Here is a 15341-nt window from a genome sequence, read left to right as displayed (position 1 = left end):
AGCAATTGTGTTTCACTCCTACCACTTTGGTCTACTTTCCACTTTGCATGTGCAGGAAGTTAATTAGATTGAGCAAAATTCATGATTTTAAAAATATCCAGGCACTGACTTTTAATCTTCAGGGTGTTTTCCTCTTTGATGTGCTCATATAGTTGCCATTTACACCAAGTGAGAATCTCAGACATTCATGAACAAGCAGCTGGGCCAACTCGCCTGTCACTTAACTCTCCTTTGTGCTGCTCTGACAGTGTGAAGCAGACGCACTCTGGTGGGTATCACCCTCTGGAAGATTTCCCTTGCCTGATGGGAACCCTCTGTTGTCATCAGGCTGGTGGCCAAAGCACTGACTTGGGAGGTGTTTGCCTCTTCCCAGCTGGCATCAAGTTACTGTAACAGCCTCTCAGGTCTTCTGCAGTAAGTAGCAGAGCAGGACTAAATGAATTTCAGTCCTGTTTGTGATAAAAGTGTCTGAGAATCACTTTTCTCTTACCCAGCCCATCTCTAGAGTGAGGCACTTCGGTGCCTTGGAGAGCGCAGAGCTCAGATGGAGCCAGATTGTGCCCTGCTGCAGAGAGCACCCATCACAAACAGCAGCCCACATCACCAGCCTGAGTTCACAGCATCGTCGGGAGTCCTTGGGGCACCTCACTGAGCAGCCCCGTCCCAAAAAGCCAGTACATACCTCCTCTCTCCCGCTGAGGAGGGAGTCCTCAAAAGGCAGCTTTTGGCCATCTCATACTGTATGTGCAAATGGGTTATTCTTCCATCAAGGACCACGGTCTATAAAGCCATTTTACCCTTCTGCAATCTTTTTGTCCAGTGATAAGAGGCCAGAATGCAGGTACAAAACTTGCCACTGGATCTCTCTCCCTGCCTACTGTACACAAGTTTGTTCAAAGTATCTGGTGGTGAGAAACTAATTAGGACTCTCTAATTATAATTCCCAATTCCACCATTCATTTACCTTGGCAGAATCACTTTTGCTTGTATTATATTCTAATTATTTTGCATGGAGAACACGCCACAAAATTCCAGTCTGCTTTTTGTGATCACTCTGAATTGCCTTTCCAGCATTTTCTGGTCTCAAGTTTATGTTTATTCAAATTCCAGTTAGTCTGTTTATCAAAATCCTATGTGGAAAATATGCTAATTGGCAAGGAACTCCTTTTTTCAGCATCAACTTGCTCACACCAAATTCCTTACAAATGGAGCTGTAGTTTATTTTACAGGCTACCTAACAGCCCACAACTTCCTCAGGTATCCGATGCAAAGCAAGAAATGTGCACAGCTGACATCCTCCTCATGCCTGAGCTGATTCATGGGCTGAAATCACAACTGTGATAAGTGCATTGAAAAGATTACTGATGAGGAAGCTATTTAGAACAATGCTGCAAGCAGTTAGGTGGCTTTTGTCTAAGAGGCAAACAATACAAGGTTGCTGCATTGATATAACTCTTCTGCAAACTGGCACTTGTCCGTTAGTCAAAATCTGTGTTGTTATTGTTGTTTTTGTTTGGCCAGTAGCATGGTTATGTAGAGAGAGAGAAAAGGAGACAGAGAAAAGAAAAAAGAACTTGGGAAGCATTTCAAGGCCTAAAACGCGGACAGGTTTGCTGAGAGATATCTTGGAACTGTACAAGGTAAACATGGTCTAAATCACCTGCTTTAGGAAGATAAGTACTCCGAGCTCTCTAAGCTAAATGTACACTGCTGAAATTTGATTGAAAACTTTGTGATGTCAAGACTGAAAATCACAAGAAGGAGGCAAGCAGCGTTTAATCTCCTGTTGGATGACAATTCAAGATAGACTGATAGAGATACCTCCTGCCTGATAAACCAGTCAGTGTTGTAGATGGTAGATACTTGCAGGAAACAGACACTGCAAAGGGGAAAAAAAACCTCAGTATTTTTAAATTTTCATTCTTTTCTCAGCTCCCTGCTAAGCAAGACAAGACTTGTATTTTACTGTATTATCACACTTCAGATGCTGCAGACACCCAAATTTCTTCTAAAGAGCACGTTTTCTAAGGTAGGAGTAACATGTACACAGAATGTATGTACAAAATTCAGGGAATTTAAGGGCCTAGAAACTACAGCGGAATAGAAACCAAACGTGACAGATCCTGCCAGGATTCTTTTTTAATTCTTTTTTGTATATTATGGGAGAACTATTTGCCCACTAACATATGAAAACTGAAAGGCATTATTTTGTAAGAGCAGTAGGTCTCTCAAACAAGTGCACCTGGCTGTAAGACAGGACAGAAGAAAAAAAAAAAAAAAAAAAAAAAAAAAAAAAGAGCATGAGGTTTGAAAAAGCGTGAGGAAATCACAACAAAAAGTAACAACCAAAAAGCAGCTATTCACACTTTTCTTTGAGAGGACTTGGATAAGTTGGTTTATACACATTTTCACTGCAACACTTTGGTTTTTGTGTGAACCTATCCTTCGTGTTATGTTTATTATGAGAGCTTAGACAGCAGGCTTTCTAACAGCTCTCTGCTGCTGCTGTCTTACTATGATTTTCCTATCTTTTAATTAAAAGTATATTTCACAGTCAAGCCAAGTGTTTTATAATAACAAGAAGGAAACACAGAGAAACAGCAAGGAAAACTTTTGACCTGCTGTGGACTGAACATACTTCTTCTTGCCATGCAATGAGACTAAATCATCGTATGTGTTGCTGATGGACATTCATCATTATTTCTTCCCAAACTGAAGGAATATTTCATTTTCCTGAAGCCTGGATTTTCTCCAAGTTTGCAGGAGAATGTTGCTGCCATTGGAGCTTGTTGCTGTATGTCACCATCTGCTGGCAAATACCAGTTCAGGGTTTGTATCTTGTTTGCACAGATGAAATAGTGTAGAAAAGGACTTTTCTCTTTCTTGATATAGGTGGATAGGTGGCTGCAAACAGTTATTATATTACTTAAACTGATTTTTGGTCTTGAATGTATATTTTCAGACCGAGCCTGTTTGTGTAACATGCAATCTGGATCCTGCAAACCATTACTCAGGCAACCGGTTCTTAATGAAAGAGAATGGATGTAATAGCACAGAAAGGGCTACTCAGATGGGAAAATGTTCACAGAGCAGGGAGCTAAGTTTGCTAGAAAAATAAACAAAAGGTTAAAAATTCATTGTATACGCTGTTGTGATATTTAATTAACAGTAATGTAAAATGAAAACTCACAACAGCCTCCTAGAGACAGTCTCAAATTTAAATTTCCTCATCCACACTGACTTATTTCACAGGTTCAATGATGATAGTTTGGGCTTTTCTCTCCTTTTTTTTCCCAGATATTTTTAGAAATCAGTCTTCTGAATATAAACGCATATTTTGAAGCACCTACTATTTATTCTATCCACTCTAATAGGTAAACGTGCATTGCAGTGTGGGCACTAATGCTGATAATTCATATCATTTATCTGATAGATCAGGAGCCATTATGGCCTGTTGTGTAAATTCATATTTTGGCACTCTTTAAAAAGTGGATTATTATTGACCCAATAGACCGTAACAGCTCCAAAGAAGCCATTACTGTCTATTGTGTAAATCCTTCATGGTGCATGTTTTATTGACCCTTTGGAGCCATCATGGTCTGTCTTGTCAATCCAGATGCCATGCATGCGTATTAAGGCTGCCTGCGTAATATCCGTATGAAATGGCAGTTACATTATTGATGTGTGCACCTACAAAATTACATTTTGAGCCACATTAGTGAGCTATTTTTTCCTCGGGTTCCAAAATACCTATTGTTCTATTCCACAATGTGAACTGAAGATGAGGTTTAAAAAAATCGTTTTAAACTAATGAAGCCTTTTTTTTTAAGAAAAAGCGGAACTTGGACTCCACTTATCCAGAAAGAACACAGAAATGGCTGCACCAGATCAGACTGCAGTTCTTTCTAGCCCTGGTCCTGCCTCTGCCAATGCCAAGCAGCAGGCTCCCGAGGAAGGGTGTCAGGCGTGCCGTTGAGCATGACTGCGAGGCCAGTGTTTTCGTCCTGGCAGCATCTGTGCCAGCACCTCGTGCTGGAGTTGTCCCAGGCATGCTGGAGGTGAAGGTGGCAGGATTTGTCCCCGGCTCTGCCTAGGAGCCAAGCTGAGGCCCTCTGAGAGAGCAAGAGCTGGTAGGAGTCAGGTTAATGGCCTGATCCTGCCCTTTGCTCTCTCCATCCTACTCAGCAAACCCCTCTCCCCTCCATCCCCCACCACCTAGCATAGCTCTGCAAAACCAGGCCCCACGGAGCAAAGGAAATGCCCTCGCCTCCCTTCAGGATCTACAAAAGCCGCCTTGCCAGATGGTGCAATCACCGATTGCCCTGTGTAAAGCGGGGGCTGAGCAGGATTTGCCCTCTACAGTAAAATGAACGCAGCAATAGGCAAACTCCCAAAGGAAGAGTAGGCTTGTGCGCCAAGGGAGGCAGCAGCTCTCACGTGCACCACATGCACTTAGGTGCCTGTGTTTGATGGCTTCAGTGAGAACCACAGCTAAAAAACTGAAGCCTCAGCAGAAAGCCCATCCTGAGGAAGTTCCTGCCTCTGTTTCCAGGCTGAAAAGGTTCATTTGGCTAAACCTGAAAGCCACAGCCTCACATATCCCTTCTGGCTGACTAACGGTCTGCATGGCACATGCATGGCACTGCAGGCAACACATGCCTTCAAGGGTTTGGGGACATTTTTGGCAAAATGTGTCAGGAGACTCCCTGGCATACAGGCAGCTGGGTGGCCAAGCCCCTCCTTCACCTCCACCCCTTGCTGCTGCTGTTTTCTCCCCAACCCAGGAGAGATGCATACCCTGGAGCAGCTCTCCTCCCGCTCCCCCTTCTTCTCCTCCTCCATCACCATAGCCCAAGGCCCAAGGGGGTCTTCACACTTGAGCAAAGGGGTTGTGTCTGCTCTCCACTCCCCTTAGAGCTGCCAGACCCTCCCAGGCCTCACCTCCCTGGCCATCTCTGCCACGCTCCTTCGCCCCTCATTGCTGCTTTGCCCATCACTGTGCCTGCCAGATGTTTATCCAGACAAATGCAGCTAGTTGTCAGAAGCCCACTACCTACAGATGATCTTACTCCTTTTCTTAAATGATTCCTAAACTAAAAAAAAACACACAGAAACCACATAATCTGATCTGCCTCAGAAGGAAAATGTTTCTAAGGCAAGATCAAATTCAACTGAACAGCCACTGGGGCTAAGTTCAACCTGCAATTGCCTAAATGCTTGAATTATTCCTATGCCTGGCATAATAAAGATCTAGTGTTGGCACTAGTTCCTTGTCTTATACATTCATAAATATTTATCCAAATATTAATGAGCAGAAAAACAATTTATTTCTTTTTTTCCTAATTGTAACATCAATTCTAATACATGTTGTTACTTAGTCACCTTACAAGTAAATTGATTTTCTTATCCACCAATAAGTATTTAAATGTTTTACATGCACATGCCAGGATCCCGAAATAAGAACTGTTTGGAACTTGCAGCAGTGCCGGTACTTTTAGATTATGGGGTTTTTGCTAATACAATAGTAGAGTTATGAAATAAAAATCCAGTGTAAAGAATGACCGATGGTTTCATGTAATGTACTTTCTAAAGGTGTCTTTAAAATATACACAAATACAATGCATGCATGCAAAATACATGGTACACTACAGAAGGGCACTTGCTCCTGCTCTTCCATACATTTTTTTCTCTCTTCAAGCCCCTCCCCCCTTTTCATAATAATATAACTTACGATTTCCAGTTGCACACGTGTATCTAGTTTCCAAGACAGCATTCAAGAAGACTTCTTGAGATTTAGCTCTTAATTCAGCAGCTTGCTAAAACACACAGCTGGCCTGATGTACACGGACAGTCCCAGCAAAGTCAGGTACCTGCTTAACCACCTTGCTAAATTGGGGCCTCACTTTGGATAGACCTCAACAACTTTTCATCATTCACCTAGATAATGAAAGATGTAGATAATTTGACCTTGCAACGTAACTGAAAACTTTTGCAGTGATATTACTTGTGACAGCTGTATATTTCCTTGGAGGGGAAGATAAACCCTTTGGTCTATGGGATTCACTAAAAAAGATGCTCGATTAGCCCAGTAATTCCTAGTGTGTGGCTGGAAACTGTATTGAGTGCTCGCTGACATCCTGCTGCGCATTAATGCCAGAAGATCATAGCAAATAATCTGTGGTGGCCATAAAAATTAGGCATGAAACCCTATTTCTCCTGCGGAGGTACCCATAAGCTCACCAGGTGGCACGTGTGCAAGATGCAACTCCTCTGGCGTTAATGGAATTACACGAGTGATCCGTGTGGCCCATCTATTTCAGGCAATCCAGAAATGCCTATCAGTGTCCTGACAGTGCTTTGGAGAGCTACTGAATGCATACCATATAGCTGGGCTTGGGAACAATTGCTTTAAAACAATCCCAAATCAAGAAAGTGGAAGTTCTAGGGGTGTGTTTGGAACAGACGTATTTTGCCTTTTGTCATTGATTCTGATAATGAATAATTTGCCATGATTCTGACCAAGAGAAAAAAAAAGGTCTCCTGACTTAGTAAAAGTATGCAAAATCCTTTTGCCTTTTCCCTAACGAGATTAAGAAGAATTTTGGTAGATCTAATATTGATGAAGTTTATATACAGGATACAATGTTTACCAAATAAACACATTTATTTTATAAATGGCAGCTTTACCTCTTTTCTAATTCACTTATTTTTAGAGCTAGGAATTGATTTGTTCAGATGTAAGAATAGCAGCTTCACCATCAGCTTCAGGGGAAATTTACCCAATATATAGCAGTGCAAGCAGGAGCAAAATTTCAAACCAGTATCTTGGATTAACAGATGCTCTGTTTGTTCATCCTCCCTGATTTTTGAGACGGGGACAATTTGTAATATTGCCGAATGAACCCCCTACTAGAAGAGGGCAAGGGAGTCCATCAGAACTCAAAGTCTATGACAGCCGGGTCTCAGTTTAAGTCAGAAATAAAGACCACGCTTTCTTGGAATGTTATGCACCCCTTACTGGTCTCCATTTTAGTTATAGGAGCAGGAGACCACAGACCACACAGCTGTGCATCTCAACACTGGAGAAAATAACACTCTTATATGCCCCACTGCTGCAATTCAGATTAGAAAATTCCCTGAAAACCTGCACTAACCTTTGCTGCAGCCTTTCAGGGTTGTAGTAGAAACTCTCAGGGTTTGATACCCTTCTGGCTCAGCTCAAAGCCTTATGCTTGAATTTTTTATATGTAAACAATAAATGCTCATGATATGGATTTGCGTATACGTAGTGTACTGCTCCCCTTCTGTTCAGAAAACCATGCAGAAACAAGCCTTTGCCTGACTCTCTCCAGACAAACAGCCGAGAGAATGCATGAAACAGCAGGGCCACTGTGCAATAATACAACCAAAATTTTAGTGTCAGGATCACCTCACGCATCTGTCAGGAGCTTTCCTGACAGACCGAACAAACTGGAGCTGGAATTACTGGAAAGACGATGACTTTCCTTCAGACTTCCCAACTGTAGCTGGCTCTGAATCCTGCCACAAAAGGCAAACAAAAAACAAGAAAATATTTGATGACTTTCTGTTTTCCTACAACAGCCAACATCATTTATGATCCATTATGTAATGACACGAGCATTATAAATTGAAAAGCTGTCTTGAAAGACATTGTAAATAAACATTTCTGGTTTACAAACAGGAAGCCAGAAATATTACTGTGGAAGCTGAGAGGATGGGGTAAGATTCTTGAAACATGAGTGATTTGTTTTTCCTTCCATCTCTCCCAAACTTGTGGTGCAGTCATATTGTTATTAGCTAATGCATTTCCTTTTCTCTCCACCCTCATTGCTAAAACATAACTTAAAAAAAAAAAAAAAGACAGCAATAGAAAGAAAGAGTGGAAAGATACAAAATGAGGAAAAAAAAGTGGCAAAAAGTTAAAGTTGGTGGGGCATAGAGCACTGGGGGATCAAACCAAGAGCTAAAAAGTCTAACCTTCAAAGGTGGCCTATTGCAGATATTTCAGCAGAAGGCACAAAATCACCAAGAGTAAATTTGCCCATGAGAAAGCATCTTCTAAACTCCACGTAGTTCCTATATCACTTATGTTCTGACCCACACAGTGGTAGACTTTTCAGATATGCATAGTTATCCTGACAATGACTAGTGTACAAAGAGCGGTCATAGGTTTTATTAGCCTAAGTAGTTCTGGGGGAAAAAAAGGCAAGCTTTTGGATTCAAAAGCCCTTCTTCAAGACTGAAATAGGAACAACATATTTCAAGCTAGGTTTTGCTGCTTCTTTTTCAGACCTGCAGAAGGACTTGTGTACTCAAAATCTTGTCTGGCTTTTTCAGCTATATTACTTAGTCCAATAAGTAGCTCCCTACAAACCTTGCTCGGCTTCTATCCATAAGCCATCACAACTACTGCAGCACTACTAACTACCTGGACTGGATTTGAGTGAAGCAAACTCCTGACAGCAATAGATTTTAGCTGGCCAAATTTTACTCTTTTTTACAGCAGCCTGCACAGGGTGTAGCACCACTGATTTCGCCGGAGCAGCCCGGGGCCAGCGAACCATAGAATTTGAAGCTGATGTTGAAGGCAGAAGAAGTCTTACCAGCAAATTCCACAAGAGTAGGATCAGGCTCTTTCTCTTTTTGACATATTTCAAAACATCCCCCTTTTTTCTATGCTAACTGCTCATAACAGTTGCCTGGACCAGGCATCAAATAAACACCGGCTTTTATATCCCTGCACTAGTGTTATTGTGAAGGAAGTGTTCAGTCAAACAATACCGCTGAACAAAATCTTTTCTCCTACTGATGTCGTGTGACAATTTTTTTTTTTTTTTTTTTTTGCTTTAACCTGAATTTCTAACCCATTTTAAACCTTCCATTTTTTCACACATTAATGTGGGGAAAAAAAATCTCCTTTCTCTGCCTTTTTCCCCCCCTTCAGTAGATGAACTTTAAATGCAATAGTGTGCTCATCCTGAGTGACCCTGCCTGCTGGGAGTAATTGTCTAGAGGAGAATAGAAGAATCTAAGAGCTTTTGTGAAAGGGAATAGAGAAGACAGACTTTATTATGATTCTGAATCGTAAGCACTCTCTCTTTTTTTTCCCTCTCTCTCTCTCTCCCTCTCCCTCACTTTCTTTTTTTTTTTCGGGTTCTAACAGCTGTTTCCCATCACAACCGGTGTTTGAAAGACACAGCAAAATTGAGTGTATCAGTATCACAATTAGTTTCACAGGCGGCTAATAACTTACTTGCCAGCCATGCCTGATTTAATCAGGACAGTCCTGATTTATGGTTGTTTGTCCCAGTGTCCGATTTTCTCTGCCAGCTCCATCACAAGGAGATGCATGCAGCCTGCTTCTGCTCTCTGTCAGGGCCACCGGTTCACTACGGTGGGTTTGCTGCACTGGAGGGGAAAAAGGAGGAGGCAGCTTAAATTAGAAGTCTCAAGTCCTCTAACAAAACTCAGGAAACATATTCCACTCACTATGATAAACAGAGTGGCTTGCGTTGGTGCAGGCGTACCAGGCTGACTTATCTGGGTTTATACATTTATCAAGGCATCTCACAGTGGCCTACTACTGCCTTCTCCCTTGTGACCTGGAGGAACCTCCCAGGTTAGGGTCAGGAGGTGATTTTAGCAGCACATTATCTCAAGCCTGCAAGGCCCTGAGCTGCTGCTAGTGAGTCTTCTGTCAATGGTGCCAAATTACACATGGCTCATTTTTGCAAAGTGATCTACTGCTGCTGCTCATTGGAGACAGAGCTAAGACCATCCAACTCATTTTTCTCAGGACTGCAAGCTGGTCTGGAGGAAGTCCCAGCAGTGAAAGCCCGGCTTATGCCTTTCTCACTCAGCAGCTCTACTCCTTGGAGCTGAAAAAAATATCCACAAGAAGCTATTTAATGGATCAGCTGTAGCACTTAAAAGATGAGATCTGAGGTCTTGCCTGTGGATACAAAAGAGGAGTTGAAAAAAATGGAAAACACAGATTTGTAGGAAGCTTTTAGGTAGGCTAGTTACACCATTGTTCCTCTGGTTTAAAGGAAATATGCAAATCTTTTCCTTGAAGAACACAGAAAAGTAAGTAAAGATGTATTATAAACAGGCATCTTAATTAACACCTGCATGGCCCTTCAGGGTGGAATTCCCCACAGCTGTCTGCAAACCACTTCAGTGCTGTCCTTCAAATCTCTCTTTAAGGCTCTCTTTGCTGTGATGTTTACAAGCCAAGAACAGTGATTAGGCCACTGCTGAGCTGCGCCTACTGCCTGTTACTGTCTCTCTTTTACCTTGGGTTCCCCAGCCTTTTTGTATTCACTGTCTCATGTCTTTTGGTCTGTTATTTTTCTGTTCTTTTCTTTCTTTTTTTTTTTTTTTTTTGGCCTGTGTTTCCAAACTGTAGAGGAGGTTGAGGTCCAAATCCATGACTGAGGTTTCTAGGTGCCACTACAGCAACAATAATCCTCAGGGATGACAAATCAGTACAGCTGTAGCACATTCATGTCAAAGGGAGATTGTGCATCGTGACTGAGTGTTTTCAAGCTGGGAACAGAGGTACTCAGCTTTAGTTTGAAAGGCTGTCGTGCAAAAAATAGTTAGCTCTGAAATGTGGAAGACAATATGGGCTTTATCATCACCATCTTAAGTCAGAGATCCAGAAACCTCAGGCCCACTGCTTGAAATGGAATACGCAAGCAGACATTTTGCACCTCGCTTATATATGCTTGGTGGTCACACAGCATGATGTCATGTGGGGTTGTCGCACAGTGCTGGTCCTTGCCCTGAGGAACTTACAGCTTGGGTAGAAGAGCAACAGCAAACTCACTGGGAGACTCGAAAGGAGGAAGGTTTTTTCCCTATTATTTTCCTGGTTTTTTACCTTATATAGGATGTTTGGTAATGCATGACAGAGAATACAGTTATTCAAAGCATTTCACAGAGGAAGGGATTTTTAGGAACAATTTGAGAGGAGAGGATGGAAGCAGAGCTCACAGGACTGGGAAAGGATTACCCTTATTGGAAAGACATTTGAGAGAAAGTCATAAAGGGAGACAGGAGTGAAAAAAGTAACCAATAAAGGCAAGTTCCCTAGATGACAAGATGCAAGCAGAGGCCACAGCACATGCTTTTCTCCAGCTGGAAAAGTTGACTCTACATTTGCAAGCCCCCCTCTTCCTAATATAAAGGGATGGGAGCATGCAAACAAAGATTCAGGTTTTCAGCTGCATAAAAGACGTCCTGCACAATACCTTTCAGCAGAGATATTCACACTGACCAGACTGGAACATTTTGCTCCACCTCTCAGGTTTCCTATTGGCTATTTCTAGCTAGGCCTCAATTCAGCATGGAGGTATACTGAACTCATCTTACAGCATGGTCCAGATTCTCTATATAGTCTCTAATAGAGAACTTAGGCTTTTCCCAGGGGCTTCTGGAGGGGCCTCAACCATTTCTTTGTTTCTAGCTAAAGGGAACTGAGGCAGTCTGGAAACCTTCCTGGGGGCAGCATCATCATTTTTAGGTGTTACAATATCCAACTTAGGTCCTAAAGTGGGTCTAACATGTCCGTAAAGGGAGGTATCAAGACTTACTGGAGGCACGCATGGATCTGAGTGCTAAAGTCTCTATCTTCTTTCAGGTGGGCAAGTGAGTATTTTCCCAACAAAGGCTGCAAGAAAGTCTGACTAGAGCTGTGGAGTTACTCCTGTAAGAAACTTGTGCTTGAAATTCTTGCAGTTCTTCTTTTCTTCCTCCGTTTACCCAAAAGCCAGACCAAGTTCAATGATATCAGCACAACCCAACCATGATACTCATTGAGCAGTTAACACACACATACAAAGAGAACAAGAAAAAGAAAAAGTGACAGTCTATCCATCTCACTTGGCATGTTTATATGTCCTTCTTAACCATAAAAAAGAAGTCTGTTTACAAAGTGGAGTGTCAGTAACATTGTGTAAAAGAACACTTATCTGAGAAACTTTGATCTCTTTCTGAAGCACCATTACTCTGAGACAGAAGGGCTAATGGCTCTTTGGGTGGGAGAAAAAGTTTTTCAACAAGAAAAGAAGGAAGTTTATTGTGCTATCTAGTGGACACATTTAGAAAATCCTAGTCCTCAGAAATAAATTGTGGCTATGTCACTGGCAGTCTTATCCCACACTGTACAGGCTGCTGAATGGGGATGGAATAACAAGATGTTGAGGCCTCATGTAATGGGATAGTGGGGAAGTTGTTACTCTAGGGCAGGCCTGTTATCTCACTCATTTAAGTAATGGACGTATTAATGGAGTTGAGAGCTAAACCAGACACATAGCCTGCCTATTGGATCTAATGTTTTCCATTCACAGACTCTGGGCCACATTTTACAATACTGTTTCACATATCTAGGTCCTACTTGAGTGAGTAATGTTACTGGGTTCAACAGCACAAGCAGAACATTGGCCTCAACAACAGGAATAGAAACTACTGCCAGAAGGGTAATGGGATCAGATCCTAAAACATCTAGTGATGAGTTATCATTAAAATTAAAAATATGAATGATTTTTTGCAGAGGATTGTGAATCTCTATGATCCAAAAACTGGGCAGAAATACACACATAAGCCTCAGGTAGATTTGGGTTCAGATAGGTCAGAAATTCCACAAGAACATCATTTACTCCTAGTGCCATTGCAAAAACAGCACAAAATACTGCCCAGTCTTCTTTTTTTTTTTTTTTAACTTAAAGTTTATCAGATCTCCCTAAGAAACTGAGGTTCACTTGATGCTTCAGTATAGTCAAAGATTTGAGCATCTCTGATCTTTCCTGCAAATATATTTCTCTAAAATATTTGCTAAAATACACTGTCAAATTTTACCTTAATAGCGCAGGCCTTCATCACAAACATAAACAGCACCTCTTGAAGCTTACACATCACTGGTCCTCACTTGGATCTGTCCTGCTGCTCTCCATTTCATTTCTCTGCGCTGCTGCTTGCACTTTTCAACTTCGTATATCTGTCCCCGAGTCCTCCATTCAAAGCCTACTGAAATCACTGGGAGCCTCTCCAATACCTGCCACGGGCTTCAAACCCTGCCGTAGAAATTCTGCCCTGCAAGCGCTTTGTGCTTCCTTCCAGGTGCTGAACAACCCCATTAACTAATCTTGTTAAAAACATTGCCTTGCTAGTCAGCTTTTAAACAGTCACGTCTATTGTGTAAATGTATATTTATCTTACAAACATTCCTGGAAAGACAATACACAGATAAACTGCAGCTGTCTTTTACAAGTTGTCTGTCCCGTTGAAACAATTAGCTTTAAAGACGTTAAAAGATGAGGTTTTTGAGAGTATGAAAGAAAAGCAGCAGCTTCAAAAGAGTGTGATTTATACAGAAAGGAGAAAAATAATAGGAAGCAGAATAGTTAGGCTCAGTGAGTTTCCATCCTGTAGTTTCCTTGTTTTGCTAGACTGTGAAAGACTGTGGCCAGGCTCTATAGAGTACACGTTTCAGCTCAGGTTTACTAATGACTGATGTAACAGTCACAGAAGTTCAATTTATGCCGTTTTTTTCTTCCAAAAAACCAAGCCGTTCTTATGCCACCATATTTTTTGGAGAGAGACAAATAAGGCGACTGTTATTGCAGGGTGTTTGAAATAGATAATACCACGTTTGGAAACCAAGATGAAGTACCCTTCTATCTGGCATAGCCTTGAAACATTTACAGAGAGCCTTTTAATGGAGATTTAGTGCATATATAATAATAACACAGAATTTGATACCCTCTAGGAAAAAAATGCCCAGTGCTCCCTTAACAACCGCAATTACTGCACAACTTGTTATACCTAAAGTTAATAAACTAAGATTAAGGTTATGAATAAACTTTATTAACCAGCCTGCAAGATAAGGAGCCTTCTCACCCTCGCGACTGTCCTGCGAGCACCAAAGCCAGGTTCACCCCCCCTTATCCCCCGTTTTACCTTGCAGAGGGCACACAGCCAGTCCCAAAGCTCCGGCAGAAGGTTAAATAGAGTGAGAGCAAGGGGGGGGGGGAAACAGAATGAAAAATAGAATAAAAGGGGGAGGTTGTTGTGTGTTTTTCTTTTCTTCTTCTGCTTTTTTTTTTTTTTTTTTGCCTTCATTATTCATTATCATTATTTCAGAGCCATGTGAAAATCAAAGAGGGAAGAGGGGGGAAGGGGCCGCGGGCGCCCCAGCGTCGCCGTGCGCACCCGAGCAGCGCGGGCGACATCTTGTGGCCGAAGTGGGGACAGCAGCGCCCCTGCCGCCGTGCTGCCGCCGCGGGGCCCCGGCGCGGGAGGCCCCGGGGAGCGCGGCCGCCGCTGCCCCCGGACGCCGAGGCTGCTGCGCGCCGTCCCCGCCGCTGGCAGTGGCGCCCTCCAAAAGCCCTGGAACTGGGAGCTGCTTGTTTTCCTTGAATCTCTGCGGTATCTGTTAACGTTGGAGAAAGGGATATGCCTTAAAATAACTTTTGGTTTAGCTGAGGGTGGTGTGTTTGCCGCTGCGCTCCGTTTTTGGTAGCTGTGCGCAGGGCAGGAGAGCTGCGAGAAGGGTTTGCAGTAACGCATATTTTCCCTTTTGTCGGCAGGGGAATTCGGGAAGAGGGGAAGAAGTTCGCCTTCCTCACTTTCTAATTCCTTGTAGAAACCTATTTTTGAAATAAGCTGTTTAAAAAAGCTGAAGGAGAATAATGCAGTGCATTCTGTTCTGTGCCTGTGCAGTTTCTGGGTCAGATATGCTCATGGGGAGATGGTTTTATTTAGACAGAGTAGGTGATGATGAGAAATCATTTATTCGGCCAACGGAATTACAGTGCATGTGGTTTTGGCCTCTAAAAGTCTGTCCTCAATTATTTCTGTGTTTTGGTGCTTCCCCAAGTCTTTCAGATAGAGCGGCTTCACTCATGGTTTTGGTCTTTCAGGAGCAGGCACAAGAATGCAAAATCCAAGCTTCTTCTGACAGCACACCCATGCACCAGAAAGGCCAAAGCAATGGTAATCGCTGTCAGAACTGAGCCTTCAAGAAACCTCTGCGAGCAGAGGTGGTGAGGAAAAAACAGTCCTCCCCTTCCTTCCCGCCAGCCACCCCCACCACCAAAAGCCCATATGCTTTGATCTGGCAACAGACAAGGCCCAGCAATGGAAAGGGCTGGCTGCAGTCAGGACCTCTACTAATGGACCTCCTGCTTTTGAAGCTGTTCCAATACTGCCACCTGCTCTTTCCAAAGACATTAAATAAACAAAACCAAAATTTTTAAATGTAACATAGCTGCTCTCGCAGACAGAAAAGGATGCTCTATGCATTCTCCTTCATGCTC

At 42.5% G+C, this 15341-nt stretch overlaps 1 long non-coding RNA gene across 2 annotated transcripts; it reads right to left on the bottom strand.

Annotated features, from left to right (window-relative positions):
• Positions 1 to 5321: 5321 nt before the first annotated feature.
• Positions 5322 to 14046, bottom strand: LOC112983545 (uncharacterized). Of its 2 annotated transcripts, none has more exons than XR_003259254.2 (3): positions 13984 to 14046; positions 9275 to 9429; positions 5322 to 7539 (listed from the first exon to the last, which is right to left on the bottom strand). It is a non-coding gene; the product is annotated as an uncharacterized LOC112983545 (long non-coding RNA). The 2 variants fall into 2 exon arrangements; XR_010387868.1 differs by lacking the exon at positions 13984 to 14046 and adding an exon at positions 12883 to 13091.
• Between the last annotated feature and the right edge of the window lie 1295 nt (positions 14047 to 15341).

This window comes from Dromaius novaehollandiae, chromosome 2 (genome assembly GCF_036370855.1).
Source record: "Dromaius novaehollandiae isolate bDroNov1 chromosome 2, bDroNov1.hap1, whole genome shotgun sequence".
NCBI classification, from domain to species: domain Eukaryota; kingdom Metazoa; phylum Chordata; class Aves; order Casuariiformes; family Dromaiidae; genus Dromaius; species Dromaius novaehollandiae.
This window is presented reverse-complemented; position numbering and strand designations above follow the sequence as displayed.